Source organism: Oryctolagus cuniculus, chromosome 9, assembly GCF_964237555.1.
Source record: "Oryctolagus cuniculus chromosome 9, mOryCun1.1, whole genome shotgun sequence".
NCBI classification, from domain to species: Eukaryota; Metazoa; Chordata; class Mammalia; order Lagomorpha; family Leporidae; genus Oryctolagus; species Oryctolagus cuniculus.
Window position 1 is genome coordinate 75,910,677 of NC_091440.1, and position 17,186 is coordinate 75,927,862.

The window sequence follows — 17,186 nt, forward strand, 5'->3', positions numbered from 1 at the left end:
ACTCAGTATTTCACCTCTTTGGACTTCAATTGCTTGTATTTGAAATTTCTGGATGAAAATGTCTCAACTGTCTCTAAAATATAGAACTGTGCTAATTTTTTTTAAAGATTTATTTTATTTATTTGAAAGAGTTACAGAGAGGTAGACACAGAGAAAGAGGTCTTCCACCCAGCTGCGCTGATCCGAAGCCAGGGGCTAGGAGCTTCTTCTGGGTCTCCCACGTGGGTGCAGGGGCCCAAGGACTTGAGCCATCTTCTACTGCTTTCCCAGGCCATAGCAGAGAGCTAGATCAAAAGTGGAGCAGCCGGGACTAGAACCGGCGCCCATATGGAATGCCAGAGCTTTAGGCCAGGGCTTTAATCCACTGTGCCACAGCACCAGCCCCTAAATCTTTTTAAAGTTCAAAAAAGCAAACAAAAAGAAAGTGGAACTATGGAAAAAAATAAACACACCATAAAATATTAAGTAAATGGTTATTTCTTTGATTTTCTTTTCTTAATTAAGCTTTCCTCCAAAATTTAGAGGAATATGTATTTATATTCAGCGATAAGGAATGATAGAGCAGTACCTTTCATGCATTTTACCATTTTCCCTGAATGGAAACTTCTTTCAAAACTAGAGCACAATATTACAGGAAATTGAACTGGATATAACTCATTGATCTACTTCATACTCCCACAGTTCTAATTGTACTTGCTTACATGCTTGTGGGAGGAAGGGGGAGAAATGTGTGTGTATATATATATGTGTGTGTGTGTGTGTGTGCGTGTGTGTATATATGTGTATATATATAAAATACAGTATATACATATGTGTGTATATATATATATACATAGTTCTATATAATGTATCACATGTACAGATTGGTATATCCACAACCATAGTCAAGATACAGAGAATTTATATTACCACAATGATTACTGGTGTTGTCTTTTATAACCATACCCATCTCTTATCACCCACCTCTCCCCAATTCCTAACCCTTGAAAACCACCTAGGTTTTTCCATTTTTATGTTGTTCTTTCAGTTCAAAGCATTTTCTAATTTTCTATAAATGGAATCATACATATATTCAATCATTTAAGATTCATGCATTTAATTGTAACATAATTCTTTGGAGAATTATGTAAGTTGTTACATGTATCGATAGTTTCTTCCCTTTTTATTGTTGAGTTCTGATTCCAGGGTATGGATGTAACACATCTTTAACATTTCACTCATTGGAGGATATCTACGCTGGTTCCAGTCTTTGATTATTACAAATGAAACTACTATGAATATTTATATATAGGTTTGTATGCGAACATAAATTTCATTTCTCTGGGACAGTTCCTTGATAACATGGTAGTTGCATGTTTAGTGTTTCAGCAAATATCCAACGTGTACCCAGCATACTATTCCATTTGACGTGCTCACCAACAACATATAAGTGATGTCTGATTTATTTTTCTGTTAGATTTGGTGTGGCTGCCTATTTTAATTTTATTTATTTTGATGTGATTACATGTCATCTGGGTTTTAATTTGGATTTCTCTGAAGGATAATGATTTGAACCATTTTTACATGCATATTCATCATTTGTATTTAAAATGATGAAATTTCTGTTCATATCTTTTACACATTTTCTTAGTAGAGTGTTTATATGTTTGCTTGTTTAATAACATTGACTTTGAGAGCTCTTTTTCTATTTTCAAGAGCATTTGTCAGATATGTCATTTGAAAATGTTTTTTCTCAGTCTAATTTCTTCTATCCTCTTGACAGACTCTTGCACAAAGCAAAAACCTTAAATTTAGATCAAATCTAATTCTTTATTCTTACTCTCTATGAGTGCTCTAAGAACTCTTTCCCAGGTATGCATCATAAAGATTTTCACTGACACGTTTTTTCTAAAAGTTTGATAGTTTACAGTTAACCACACTTTTTTTTTCCGTTTTCTCATCTTCCCAGTGCATTAAGTAACATATCTACAAATTTATGGAGGAAAAGTCATTTTGAGGTCAAGGATCACATATTATGTGCAGACAGAAAATAAGTAAGAATGTGCTGACTGGCAGATTTTCAAGTAATAGTGAAATTTGTGTGACAAGAAGAAAAGAAAATAGCTCATGGGATAAAAACTGGCACTTCCAGTGTTGTGGTACTGTGGCGCTGGCATCCCCTATGAGCACCGTTGAAGTCTTGGCTGCTCCTCTTCAAATCCAGCTCTCTGCTATGGCCTGGGAAAACAGTAGAGGATGCCCCAAGTACTTGGGCCCTGAACCCACATGGGAGACCTAGAAGAAGCTCCTGGTTCCTGGCTCCTGGCTTTGAATCTGCGCAGCTCCGACCATCATGGCCATTTGGGGAGTGAACTAGCGGAAGAAAGATCTTTCTCTTTCGTCTGCTCTTCCTCTCATTGTCTGTAACTCTCTATACCTCTCAGATAAATAATTAAAATCTAAAAAAACCTGGCCCTTCCCAGAAACTATAGTTAGACTTTTTCTGAAGTTTGGAGAAAATAAAGTTCAAACAATTTGTTAATTCTGTTACATATACCACAACTGGTTGAAACACAGAAAAAATAAAGATTAGGAAAGTGGGACTAAAAGCCAGAAATTGTAAAATATTAAATTCAATTTAATTGCTATTTTGAAAAAGGCTGGGGTTGTTGAAATAGGATATGACCTCCCCATGCTTTGAATAACACTCACTGAGTTTGAATGTGGCATGTAGGGACCCCTGAAACTGCCACTCATTTTTTTACAATGGTTTTCCTTGGTTTTCACAGTGTTACAACAAAGAAAAAAAAATTGGGGTAAAATGCATTGTAACTCATTTGTGTAAATGTAATCATATTAGAATAATGAAATTATAATTATATGAGAACACACAAAAACATTAGTCAAAACAATATATTGTACGAAAATATAACCATTCAATATGACATAAAATTCTCACATTAATCAAAATCATTTCCGAGGTTTTCATTATAAAGTGAAACTACCTCTAATACCTATCAAGAATGCAACCTGGGCCTGAGCTATGGCTTAGAGTGTTAAGCTTCCACCTGCTGCCCCCATATGGGCATCCTATATAGGCACCCTTTCAGGTCCCAGCTGTTCCACATCCGTCTCAGCTGTTCCATGGCCGACCCAGCTCCCTGCTAATGCACCTGGGATAGCAGCTCAAGATGTTCCAAGTGCTTGGGCCCCTGCACCCACTGAAGACATGGGTTAAGCTCCTGGCTCCTGGCTTTCATCTGGTCCAGCCCCAGCCACTATAGCCATTTGAGGAGTGAATCAGCATATGAAAGACCCTTTCTCTGTCTCTTCCTCTCTCTCCATAGCTATAACCTTCAAAAAATAAAATAAATCCTCAAAAAAGGCACTGTAACCTAAAACTCTGGCTAAGTAACTGTAACATACAATTTTAAAATATTTTAATTCTATGAAGTAGATTTGCCAGTAACTGAATTGCTTAATCAACAGAAGGAATTAGAATTCTTCTACTTTAAAGTAACTGATTTTGTGTATATACTTTGTTTATTCGTTATATTTTTTTCTTTTCCCATGTTTGGATTTCTTTTTTTAAATTTTTGTTAATATAAAGAGGACAAATTTCATACATTTCATAGGTACAATTCTAAAACAATAAGCAGACTTCATTCCCTCCTTCTTTCTTAGTATCTTGGTTATTCTGGGAAATGCTGCTATGCAGATGGGAGGATAGACATCTTTGTGACATACTGATTTCACTTCCTTTGGATAGATGGGATTGCTGATATGGCAGTTCTATGTTTACAAAGCATGAAATTGAAAAAAAAGTAACAATTTTTAGGTGATCTGTATCTCTAATATTGCCTTCCTTTTCTTTCATTTCCCATTTTCTACCAGATTAGAGATTTGATTCTAAACAATGGGGAAAATAGGATAAAGAATAATTTCTAGAAGAGCTCACAATGCCAAGTCTGCAGAACTTCATTTATGTTTCTCACTATGAAAGATTAGGAACAAAGTCTTGGTTTCCACACAATGAGTGCTTAAAGCTCAGGGTTTGCAGACTTCGCTTCTTTGCTTTCATCGTCCATCTAGCCATTCGAATAGAGGATATTTTGTGAAATGCGGTATGCATATGTAATATGAAAAATAGAAAAAGTATCGTTTTCTATTCCCAAGTCTAGAATAAATGTATTTAATTAGTGATACATTAATCAATCAAGATCTTTGTTTTTTAATGAGCCACCTGTTAAATTGCCCTTTGCAATAATTATCCCTTCATTCATAACATTGATTAAGCATACATTTGAGACAGACATTCTGAGAACAAAATAATAAAACAAGAAGTTATTGAACTGTGTTAAAAAGAGGCTAATTCTCTGGAAATAACAATTAAGAATGATAGACATAGTGTCTGTGAGAGAAAATCCAGGAGGGAGTCTGAACATACTGTTGGTTACAGAGAAAAAGGGATATCTATGTCACTTCCTAAAGATGAGTAATATTTCTTCATAGGATGATCTTTATCATGGGCATAATGGAATGTCATTAAAGAATTTCATGTAGGAGTTTGTCATGACAAAATTCACTTGAAGAACAGATGGGAGAAGATGTGGAAATAATCATTACATTTGAATTACAAAATTAAAGAAGCCTTTCAATTCTGCAAAAAATATTTTTTGAGATTTTATTCAATAGTTTTGAATAGCATAACCACTTGAGAACTTTTCTATACTTGGGATTAGCAAATGATACTTTTCTTGCTTATGGAAGGGCTTTTGGGAGAGAAAAGGTGAAAATAACATTAAGGGTAGTTAGCTATATTACAAGGAAATGAGGCAGCATTTCAGGTGTATTGCAAGGTTTCCTAAAATAATTGGTTTCCAAAGTTCTAAAGGATTTGTGGAGGTAGAGGAAGCATTATTTATATTACTCTCATGTCTGGGAAAAATGAACCTCACTCTTGATTCTATTTTTGAAGGAGTCCTAGCAAGGTGCACAGGCATGGAACTGGTTAGATCAGATTGTGCTTCTAACCAGGCTTTCTATATAGAAATCGTTTTAGTCAGTCATTTAATGAAAGCAGTAACTTAATTAAAGTGTATATTGAGATAGAAATCTGAAATTTTTCCTCACAGAAACATATTGATTTCTTGCTTCTATGTGTATTTTCTGTCTCTTATTCTCTAAAATGGTATTCTCTAAGGACAGAGTTCTTACCCAGCTTGTTCACTATCATGTTTGTAGTGCCTTGAACTGCTTGGGAGATTAGACTATATGTAATAAATGTTTTTGAATAAAATTTTTTTGTTCTTTCATATTACCAGTTCATTTGACATCCTATTTTCTTTAACAAGAGAAAGTAGTAGTAGTATCTATCTATCTATCTATCTATCTATGTATTTATGTATGTATGTATATTTTTTCAATGGTTTCCTAAAATTGTAATTTTATTAAAAATGTAACAAGACAATGAAAAAAAGAAATCTACTTCTGAACTCTCACTTTTAGCTGATTATCATGCATATTTATTTAACGGAATTTTGATTGTTAATAAATCAGATTTGTTAGTGAGGGAAAAGTACATTGAGAAAAATTTAGTGCTTTGCTCAATGTCAAATAACATTTCTGTGACGTACAATGAATCTTAACATATATGCCTCATGTTAAAGTGGCAGAAATTGACGAAAGAAGAGAATGGGATGGAGAAAAAAAAAATGTGGTTGCAGGTGATGGAAGGTAGGAGGAAGAAGATAGAAGAAAAAATGAACACATCTTGGGATAAACAATTTACCCCATTATAACTTTCACAATAATCAGAATGCATTACAATTTCACTCAAAAATGAGGACTGTAATGCTTTTATGATTTATGCAAGTGACTCTTAGCTAACAAACAGCGGTGCTGGATTTGAACTTAGATATTTTAAATCCCAAGGTTAATGTTCCAGGACTGACTATCATAGTCTTTTGGAAATTACTAGAAAGAATGAAGCAGAATGTATTCAGTTTCATTCAGAAGCCAAACTGACTTTCCCAACAAGGTATCTGGGCTAGCTATTAGTCATAACATGTCAAGAAAAGAGAGTCTCCCTTCTTTTTCAGTTACATGGAGTTACATTTTTGCATTTACATGAACATATTGTACTAAATTAAATGAGAAAACAATGTACACTAAGCTATCATCCCTTAAATATATACTTGCAATCATGGGTAATCGCTTCCTCTCCACTTGAGAACCTATCAATGAACCACTTAATAAACACATGTGAAAATAAAACATTTTTTTCATTGCTTTTTGCCTGTGCAGACTGTTCACATGTAGAGTTGCCATGAAAATCCACAGAAAATCTACCCTGAGATTAGCCCAGGGAGTGATTTATCCAATGAAAGATAGTGTGTGGTGTCACATTCAGTGCATTATTCCTTACAGATATATTTGAGTTATTATATTCTCACTTAATAAAGGCAGAGAAATTTTAACAGGCTGTGGCTACTTTAACTTTCTAATCTGTGCTATCATTCCTAAGCATTGCTGTATTCCATTGATTCATGTCATCACCAATGAAAATTGTTGTAGAGAGTAATAGAGGGTTCAGTTACTTGATTATTGTGTCAATGATGCATATAATTGCAGCAAATGAGAAGTCAAAGGCTACAAAAGCCCAAATTAACTTTGTGTGCAGAAAAAAATTTGAAAAAATAATTGCAGCAACATAAAGTCAAAGCAGATTCTACTGTCATGACATGATTTTTTTTTTTTTTTTTGACAGGCAGAGTGGACAGTGAGAGAGAGAGAGAGACAGAGAAAAAGGTCTTCCTTTACCGTTGGTTCAACCTCCAATGGCCACTGCAGCTGGCATGCTGTGGCTGGCGCACCGCGCTGATCCAAAGCCAGGAGCCAGGTGCTTCTCCTGGTCTCCCATGCGGGTGCAGGGCCCAAGCACTTGGGCCATCCTCCACTGCACTCCCAGGCCACAGCAGAGAGCTGGTCTGGAAGAGGAGCATCCGGGACAGAATCCGGCACCCCAACCGGGACTAGAATCCCATGTGCCGGCACTGCAGGCAGAGGATTAACCTATTGAGCCGTGGTGCTGGCCTATGACATGATGTTTTACAAAGGTTGAGTGCATAAATTTGAAACATAAATAATGGTTTTGTGTTTTTTCTTAAAGTGGCACATTTTTTAAGATTTTTTTAAATTTTTGACTCATAGTCCTTTGCCCATCTCTAAAATAAGAAAGGTACTGTATTCTTGTTTCACCCTGAATAGGGTAAATTTGGCTATAGAGTGGAATTGGATATTGGCAGTAGAAAGAGAACAAATAGAGGCACATAGGTTCTTTGTGTGCCCCTTTCTTCTGTTGACCTTCAAGGCCTTATTCATTTGATTTTCTATGTCTCAGGAACAGTTATGGCTTCTTCCTATCAGAATATTCATTGACATTGATTCCAAAAAAGCACTAGTGGCAATTTCACAGTTTTAATTTTTCTAGCTCAAGCTTTTACAATAGTGATCTATTTATTTCCAACTTTACACCTTCTGTTAAGGGGAAAGTGATATCTATGATGGAAATGTTCCACAGATGAGACCAGAAGCTTTAGATATGTGATGAGTGCATGCCCCAGAAACTTTGCTTGTGAGTGTAAGAGTCAGAACCATGAATTTCAGCTCAGAAAGGAGTGGCACAAGAATGCCTTCAAACTGATGTTGACTTTTGAAAATATATCTATGTGTGAGTTTGTATGATGATATATATGTGTCTATGTCACAGGGAGAAATGAAATCATGGTTCCAACTTTGGGGGAAACTGTCAAAGATTGTTCTTCTCAGTACGGAAAATTTTGGCAATGGCAACCATCTAGATATAATTTTGATATGTGTCCCAACGGTCCATGTTATGGAAGCATAGTCCCCAATGTAATAGTATAGGGAGATTGTGAAACCTTTAAAAACTGGTATCCAGGGGCCAGCGCCGTGGCTCACTTGGTTAATCTTCTGCCTGTGGCGCCAGCATCCCATATGGGCACCGGTTTCTAGTCCCGGTTGCTCCTCTTCCAGTCCTGCTCTCTGCTGTGGCCCGGGAAGGCAGTGGAGGATGACCCAAGTGCTTGGGCCCCTGAATCTGCATGGGAGACCGGGAAGAAGCACCTGGCTCCTGGCTTCGGATCAGAGTAGCTCCAGCTGTAGCAGCCACTTTGTGGGTGAACCAATGGAAGGAAGACCTTTCTCTCTGTCTCTCTCTCTCTCTCTCTCTCACTGTCTAACTCTATCTGTCAAATAAATAAAGAAAAATAAATAATAAATTAAGAAACTGGGGTCCAATGTAAGGGAATCAGATCAATGAGGGTGCCAGTCTCAAAGGGCTTAATGGACTTCTCCCAAGACCCTGATTATAACAACTCTCATGGCAGTGAGTTGTTACAAAAACAGCAAGCCTGGCTCCTATCTCTTTTATTTCCTGTTCACCATCACCACCTTCTCCCTCTGATGTGTCCTCTTATCTTGATGCTATCTACCATGTTGTGTCACAGCCAAAGTGAGGTGCACTCACTGGAGGCTGAACAGAGGGAACTACCCACTCATATTTTCATCTTCCTAAAATATGAGCTAAAAAATAACTCTTCTATATAAACTATTCCGATTCAGATATTTTGTTATAGGAAAAGAAAATAGATGAAGACAACAACAAAGGTTTTAAAAGTTGTTAATATCACACAGTGAGTACAATCGTAACAAGGCTCAAATTCTGGTAAAAATTATGTGAGTTTTTCTCTCTTAAATCAAAAGTGGGGCCTGTGCTGTGGCATAGTGGGTAAAGCCACCGCCTGCAGTGCCAGCATCCTAGCTGCTCCACTTCTGATCCAGCTCTCTGCTATGGCCTGGGAAAGCAGTAGAAGATAGCCCAAGTCCTTGGGCCCCTGCACCCATGTGGGAGACTTAGTGGAAGCTCCTGGCTCCTGGCTTCATATTGGCTCACCTCTCTCTCTCTCTCTCTCTCTCTCTCTCTCTCTCTTTCTTTCTCTCTCTCTCTCTCTGTCTACCTCAGCCTCTCTGTAATTCTGCCTTTCAATTAAATAAAGAAATTCTTAAAAAATCAAAGGTAAACTATAACTACAGAATTTAAATTGTTGTATGTATTAGTTGCTTGAATATTGTAAAAAAAAAAAAACATCACACTCTCTACACTATTAAACAAATATTCTGTCATTTTTCTTTTACATCTTTTACATAGTGAATTCTTTATATTTCTTAGTCCTGCTCTCTTCCATCCATGACTGCAAGTGGAAATCCATGGTTTAAATCTGAGGAATCCTAAGAAACATGTTATAGAACAGGGGTCAGAGTTGTGGTGCAGCAGGTTAAGCCACTGCTTGGGATGCCAACATCCCATAACAGAGTGCCAGTTTGAGTCCTGGCCACCCACTTCCAGTATAGCTTCCTGCTAGTGTGCTTAAGAAGGCAACAGAGCCAGCGCCACGGCTCACTAGGCTAATCATCTGCCTTGCGGCGCCGGCACACCGGGTTCTAGTCCCGGTCAGGGTGCCGGATTCTGTCCCAGTTGCCCCTCTTCCAGGCCAGCTCTCTGCTGTGGCCCGGGGGTGCAGTGGAGAATGGCCCAAGTCCTTGGGACCTGCACCCCATGGGAGACCAGGATAAGTACCTGGCTCCTGCCATCGGATCAGCGCGGTGCGCTGGCCACAGCGGCCATTGAAGGGTGAACCAATGGCAAAGGAAGACCTTTCTCTCTCTCTCTCTCACTGTCCACTCTGCCTGTCAAAAAATAAAAATAATAATAATAATAAAAATAAAAATAAAGAAGGCAACAGAAGATGTCTCAAGTTCTTGGACCCCTGTCATCCCACAGGAGACCCAAATGGAGTTCCTGGCTCCCAGCTTTGGCCTGGCTCAGGCCTGCTTCTTGTAGTCATTTGGAAAATGAACCAGCAGATGGAAGGTCTATCTTTCTCTCTCTCTCTTTCTCTTTCTCTTTCTCCCTCTCTCTTTCTCTGTCTGTGTCACTCTGATTTCCAAACAAATATACATTTTTAAAATGAATAAATGATGCTTCTACTTCCCCTACAATTTCTCTGGAGACAGCATTCTGACTCACACAACTGGTTTCAAAAATTTCACCTTACAGATGTCAAATCAATGCCTATTTTCCTCTTCAATAAAAGAGTTTTCTAAAACTGTATTGTTATTAATTTTAATATAAAAGTTGCACATCTGTATGTGGTATTGTGGATGATTCAATATATGTACACACTGACTCTATTTTTGATGCTTTAGCACTAACAGTAAGAAAGTCCACAACTGTTCCCTCCCTTGCTGCTGGGCAAACCAAAGCAAACAAATTCAGGCTCTTGTCTGAGAAAATTCACTCTGTCCCAGAATTCTAATTGCAATAAAAGCCAATGTCAACTACCACACACTTCCTGACCTTTCAAACCACTTTTGAATCTTCCTGGAAGCCTAACCTGACCTCCAAACAAAACCTTACAATCTAAGTAATAAGTTTCTGTACCATCTTGATGTATGTATGACATCATCAGTCTTGACATTAAGGTCAATTGTTGAGCAGTGGAGTTGACCCTGCCATGCTGCAGGATAACTAAAAATCAAAGACAAGGGCCGGCGCCACGGCTCACTAGGCTAATCCTCCGCCTTGCGGCGCCGGCACACCGGGTTCTAGTCCCGGTTGGGGCGCCGGATTCTGTCCCGGTTGCCCCTCTTCCAGGCCAGCTCTCTGCTGTGGCCAGGGAGTGCAGTGGAGGATGGCCCAGGTGCTTGGGCCCTGCACCCCATGGGAGACCAGGAGAAGCACCTGGCTCCTGCCATCGGATCAGCGCGGTGCGCCGGCCGCAGCGCGCCGGCCGCGGCGGCCATTGGAGGGTAAACCAACGGCAAAGGAAGACCTTCCTCTCTGTCTCTCTCTTTCACTGTCCACTCTGCCTGTCAAAAAAATTAAAAAAAAAAAATAATAAAATAAAATAAACAGCATGTTACTGGCATAGGAATAGACAAACAAAAAAAAAAATCAAAGACAAAAGTAAGACACATATAAGCAATCATTTCTAGTCTTATGGTCATCTAATGATGATATTGGCCTAAGGGACCAATGCACAGTGAAAGAGCATTATTAAGAAGAAACATGCAGGCAAGTGTTTGGGACACCCACATCCCATTTCAGAATGTCTGGATTCAAGCTCATGCTCTTTTTATAATTTCATCTTCTTGCTAATTAGGGCTATAGGAGGGGATAGGTAATGGATCAGGTACTTAGGTCCCTGTCACCCATGTGGGAGACCCTCACTGAGTTCCTTGCTCCAAGTTTCAACCCAACTCAACCCAGCTGTTTCAGGTATTTGAGGAAAGAACAACCAGATTGAGTTGAATAAGTCTCTCTCTCTCTCTCTTCCATTTTTCAAAAAAAATCAATAACTTTTAAAAAATATGCACCAATTACTTTCATTATAGTACTTGCAATTGCCATTAGATATGAAGGCAACAGAAAAACATTCTTATGATATTATCTCTATTTCATTTTGGATAAAATAAAAATAGCACTTAAGCAAATATGTCTTTTCTAAGCCATGGGGAATATATTTCTATGGTAACATGATCCCAAACAGAAATAGCAGAACTGATCTTGACATACTCAAAGAATTCGTTTTCTCTTGATAAGCCACAGTGGCACGTAGATAAGAACTGCAAAGACCTTAAGCAGTAAGCCTAAGCAACAATCTAATGCAATCTTCTAATGAGGTTATGTATAAAGTCTTACCCATAAAGCCACCGGGCAAAATAATCAGGCACTCCTCTTTCAAGGGTGCATTTTACATGTAGATAACAGATACAAAGCTTTTTCAGGGCAGACCTGGCAAAATAGAAATCATAACAGGTACTCTTTACTTTCAAGTTAGCAGCAACTGTCTTTGTCCCCTGGCAGATCAATAAAAAAAAAAAAAATCAATTGTAAACAACAGGGGTCAGCGAGTAGGTTAATCCTTTACCTGTGACACCAGCTTCCCATATGGGTGCCAGTTCAGTCCCAGCTGCTCCTCTTCCAATCTAGCTCCCTGCTCTGGCCTGGGAAAGCACTAGAAGATGGCCCAAGTCCTTGGGCCCCTGCACCTTCATGGGAGAACTGGAAGAAGCACCTGGCTCCTGGCTTTGTATCGGCACAGCTCTGTTCTTTGCAGCCATTTGGGGAGTGAACCAACAAAAGGTTTCTCTTTGTCTCTCCCTCTCATTGTCTGTAACTCTACCTCTCAAATAAATAAATAAAATATTCAAAAAACAGACAAGAACAAAACATGTAAATGTCTACAGAAAATATCAAAAAGGATTTTTTAAACTCAATTTATAAATATTCACAAAATAATGGAAAATTACATCATCCTAATACATTTAATAGTATTTGCGAATGTGTGTGTGTATATATATATATATTTCCTTTTGATTTAGATGTATTTAATCTTGAAAATTGTTATCACTAATGGCCTAGCCATGTGACCTGCTGGTAAAATCACTTAGCAATTACTTTGTCTTTTCTTCACTCAGCTTTTCCTTTCTTCTCTGTAATTGTTTCTCTTTCAGTGCCTCCCCAGGGTTTGTTTCTTGAATTCTTTGAGCAGGTGCACAGACATGGCTTCCTGCCCCAGAAGTGTCTTAATCCTTTATTGACAAATCTCTATTCAAGTATTTTAGAACTTAAAATGCAGCTTTGCACAGCCCATTTTGTCTCCAACAAAAAAAGATAATTCTGAGTTTTCTCACTATCATTTTTGGTGATTTCTTTGCACAACAGTTGCTTGGGGTCAATCATTGTGCCTGTTAAGGCTGAAGAATAGGAATTGGCTACCAATTTTTGAGAGTCTCAATGGACCTATATATGCACTGGATAATTTTGAGAGGGATGCTCACTTCTATCAAATTCTAAAAGACAAAGAATTTACTCCATTTGGGACTTTTCTTAAAACCTCTCTCCTACTTCAAAAATATCTCTTAAAACATTTCTGAGGGGTTAAAAGGACAGATATTATTAGATGGTTATTCAGCTAGGAAATTGACAGATATGTATATTAGGCTATTTTCCCGATGACCTCACATCTGACAACTGGAAAATCAAGGTCATCCCGGGCCAGTTGACTTGAACAACGTTATGGCCTGTTTAAAATACACAGTACTGTATTTCTCTTAGACTCAAATCTTTAAATTTTAATTTGTTTATTCTATATAGTTTTACTGTTATATTCAAATCACCCTTCACCCTTTAACAGTAATGTATAAATGTCTGTGAATAAATGATTCAATAAAAAGATTCCAAAGAAGAATGAAACAAGAGAAATGAAAAGAATATGATCTTTGCTAAGGTATAGAGATGTTTTCAGTCTCACAAGTTGCGGCTTGTCCTGCAAAGCCCCACTGTCAGAGAGTGCAGGGCTATAGTGTTCCTCACACAAGAAGCACTGGGGACAGGCTTTGGTGAACATGTCTGTCTTTATTCACAGCCACGTACACTTTAAAGGGCAGGCAGAAGGGGCATAATTAACTCAGGGGAACACTAACTACAGGACAGAACTGACACTGGCACCAATATGGCTCTCCAATCAGCTTGAAGATCACAGAGCTAGGGTTGCTTTCCAGGTGAGCCTAGGCCACACTCGGGAACAGTTTACCTAATTGGCAGAAGGTTAGGGTGGGGAGAAATGTGCCTAAGGGTTCCCACCACCTGCCAGCAGTCAGGCTAACTGCATGGGCTAGGCAGGTAGCCTCACGAGATTGCCCACAACAAGTTTCTTTGGAACTTTCCCAAACTTTCCTAGAAGAACCTAATTCCAAATTAAAATATCATAAACTCATTCTTTTTTTTTTTTTTTTTTTTTTTGACAGGCAGAATGGACAGTGAGAGAGACAGAGAGAAAGGTCTTCCTTTTCCGTTGGTTCACCCCCCAATGGCTGCTGTGGCCAGCGCACCGCGCTGATCTGAAGCCAGGAGCCAGGTGCTTCTCCTGGTCTCCCATGCGGGTACAGGGCGCCCAAGAACTTGGGCCATCCTCCACTGCCCTCCCGGGCCATAACAGAGAGCTGGACTGGAAGATGAGCAACCGGGACAGAATCCGGCACCCCGACCGAGACTAGAACCTGGAGTGCCGGCGCCGCAGGCCGAGCATTAGCCTATTGAGCTATGGCGGCGCCGGCCTCATAAGCTCATTCTAACATTAAAAATAAACAGTTGCTAAAGGGCATTTGGCCTAATTAAGAAGCCTATATCCCATTTCAGAGTAACTGGATTTGAGTCCCACCTCAGCTCTTGATTCCAGCTTCCTATCCTGGTGATGTCTTAGGTAATTGAATTCCTGCCACTGACATAGAAGACCTGGACTGAGTTCTTGAATCCAATCTCGTAGGCTCACTTGGCCTTACCCCTAATGGTAGAGCTAGAAACACGCCAGGGGATTCTAATTCAATCCCATCAAGGTGGCACATACCAATGCCATCTTGCTTGTTAAAGTGGTTAGTTTAAGTTCATAATTGACCAAAAAGTTAGGATTAAGTATCAAAGGGATTACATAAATAAGACCAGTGTCTGCAAATAATATTTCATTGAATTAAAAAAGGAGAGAATGATCCTACATGGGAAGCAGGAAACACAGCAGACTCATAGAATGGCAAATGCCCTAAACAGCACTCTGGCCTCAGAATCAGCCCTTAAGGCATTTGGATCTGGCTAAAAAGGCCATGAGAGTTTCGCAGGCATGGAAAGCTAAGACAATGTGGCAAAAAAAATAAAATAAAAAAATAAAAAAAATAACAAACAAAAAAAACACCTAAATGAAAGATCTCTGTGAATGAGATCCCAGTGGAAAGAATGGGCCATCAAAGAAGGAGGTACCTTTCTCTGAAGGGAGGAGAGAACTTCCACTTTGACTATGGCCCTGTCTAAATACGATCGGAGTTGGTGAAGTCAAGAGGCTTCCACTACCTTGGCAGCTCATGACAAGAGCCTCGGGTGATTTCTGATGTCATAAATAAGAATATCAATTGTTAAATCAACAACGGCAATCTCTGTGCACCTACTCCCCATGTAGTGTCTCTGTCCTTAATGTGTTGTACTATGCATATTAACAGTAAAACTACTACTCAAACACTACTTTATACTTTGTGTTTATGTGTGGGTGCAAACTGTTGAAATTTTTACTTAGTATATACTAAGTTGATCTTCTGTATTTAAAGATAATTGAAAATGAATCTTGATGAAGAATGGATGGGAGAGGGAGTGGGAGATGGGATGGTTGCAAATGGGAGGGAGGTTATGGGGAGGAAAACTGCTATAACCCAAAAGTTGTACTTTGGAAATTGATATTTATTAAATAAAGTTGAAAAAATGACTTCTATACATTAGAATTTTGGATATGAAAATAGTTGTAGGGTACTAGAAGGGTGAAGAATTTGTAAGGGAAGGAAATTATGTATCTGTGATCTCTATTAGTAGGATAGTAGGATTTCTATTTGTCTATCCAATCTTCCACTCTTTTTGTGTTCGGGGTCACTACCATTTGTTAGGCGAATCCCAAGCACCACTAACTTCATTTCCATAGCTTTCCACTCTTTGAACTGATGTAACATTTTGTAAATCAAAAGAGATCCTAAGAACAATTTAATTTGGGGCTGGCATTGTGGCATAACAGGTATAGCCACTGTCTATGGTACTAGCATCCTATGTGGGCACCAATTCAAGCCATGGTTGCTCCATCTCTGATCCAGCTCCCTTCTAATGGCTTGAAAAAAGCAGTGGAGAAGCCCAAAGCTTTGGAGCCCTGGACCCACGTGGGAGACCCTAATGAAGCCTCCCATCTCCTGGGTTCAGCCAGGCCCAACTCTGGCCATTGTGGCTATCTGAGGAGTGAACTAGCAGATGAAAGATCTCTCTCTATATATATGACTCTGCCTTTCAAGTAAAATAAAAAAAAATTTTAAAAAGGATAATCTAAACATTTTAAACAAATTTAACAAATTTTGAAAACACAATGCTCATCTTTCTTTGTAAATATTTTATCTATTTAAGAGTTATTTTCAGGGCAAGCATGTAGCACAGTGGATAAGGCTTCCACTTACGATGCATATCCCATATTGTTACAAATCTGATTCCCAGCTGCTCCACTTCTGATCCAGTTCCTGCTGATGTACCTCAGAAAGCAGTGGAAGATGGTTCAAGTCCTTGGGCTCTGCACCCATGTTGGAGACTGGGATGAATTTCCTGGCATCTGGCTTCAGTCTGGCTCAGTCCCTGCCATTGAGAATTTAGGGATTGAACCAGCATATGGAAGATTTTCCCCCTTCTCTCTGTTTCTCCCTGTTTCTCTGTAACTGTGGATTTCAAATAAAATCAATTAATCTTTAAAAAAAAAAAAAAAGCATCAAGGGGCCAGTGCTGTGGCATAGCTGGTAGGGCCACCAGTTCAAGTCCCAACTATTTACTTCTAATTCAATTCTTTTCTGTGGCCTGGAAAAGCAGTGGAAGATGGCTCAAGTCTTTGGGCCCTGGCACTTGTGTAGGAGACCTGAAATAAACTCCAGGCTCCTGGCTTCGGATCGACCCAGTGAACTAGTGGATGGAAGCACTCTTGCTCGTTCTCTCTCTCTCTTTGCCTATGTGGCTTTACCTTTCAAATAAATAATAAATAAATATTTTAAAAAGCATAGAAGGTGTTATAAAAAGAGTTATTTTCAAATATTTTTATCCACCACACTTAAAAATGTTATTAGTAATAATTGTATGTGCAAAGGAGGGGCAGTGTGATATTTCAATCCATGTATACTATGTATACATATCTGTGCTGATTAAGTCAGGGTAACTAACATTTCTGTCTCTTTGCCATTACTTTGTGATTATGTCCTTGGAGTTCCTCTCTTCTATTTGCTCAGAAAATATATAATCAATTGTTGTTAACCATAGTCACCCCACTGTGCTGAGTAACACTAAGACTCCAACATTACTTCTAACTGTGGTTTGGTACCCATTTTCCAGTCTCACTTTATCACCAACCCAAACCTTCCTGGTATCTGAATGATCACTATTCTATGTTCAGATTAAAGTTTTTTAGTTCCCACAAGAGGAGGAGCACACATAGTATTTGTCTTTCTGTGTCTTGCTTATCTCATTTAACATGCTAAATTAATTAGTAATTGAAAGCATTTGT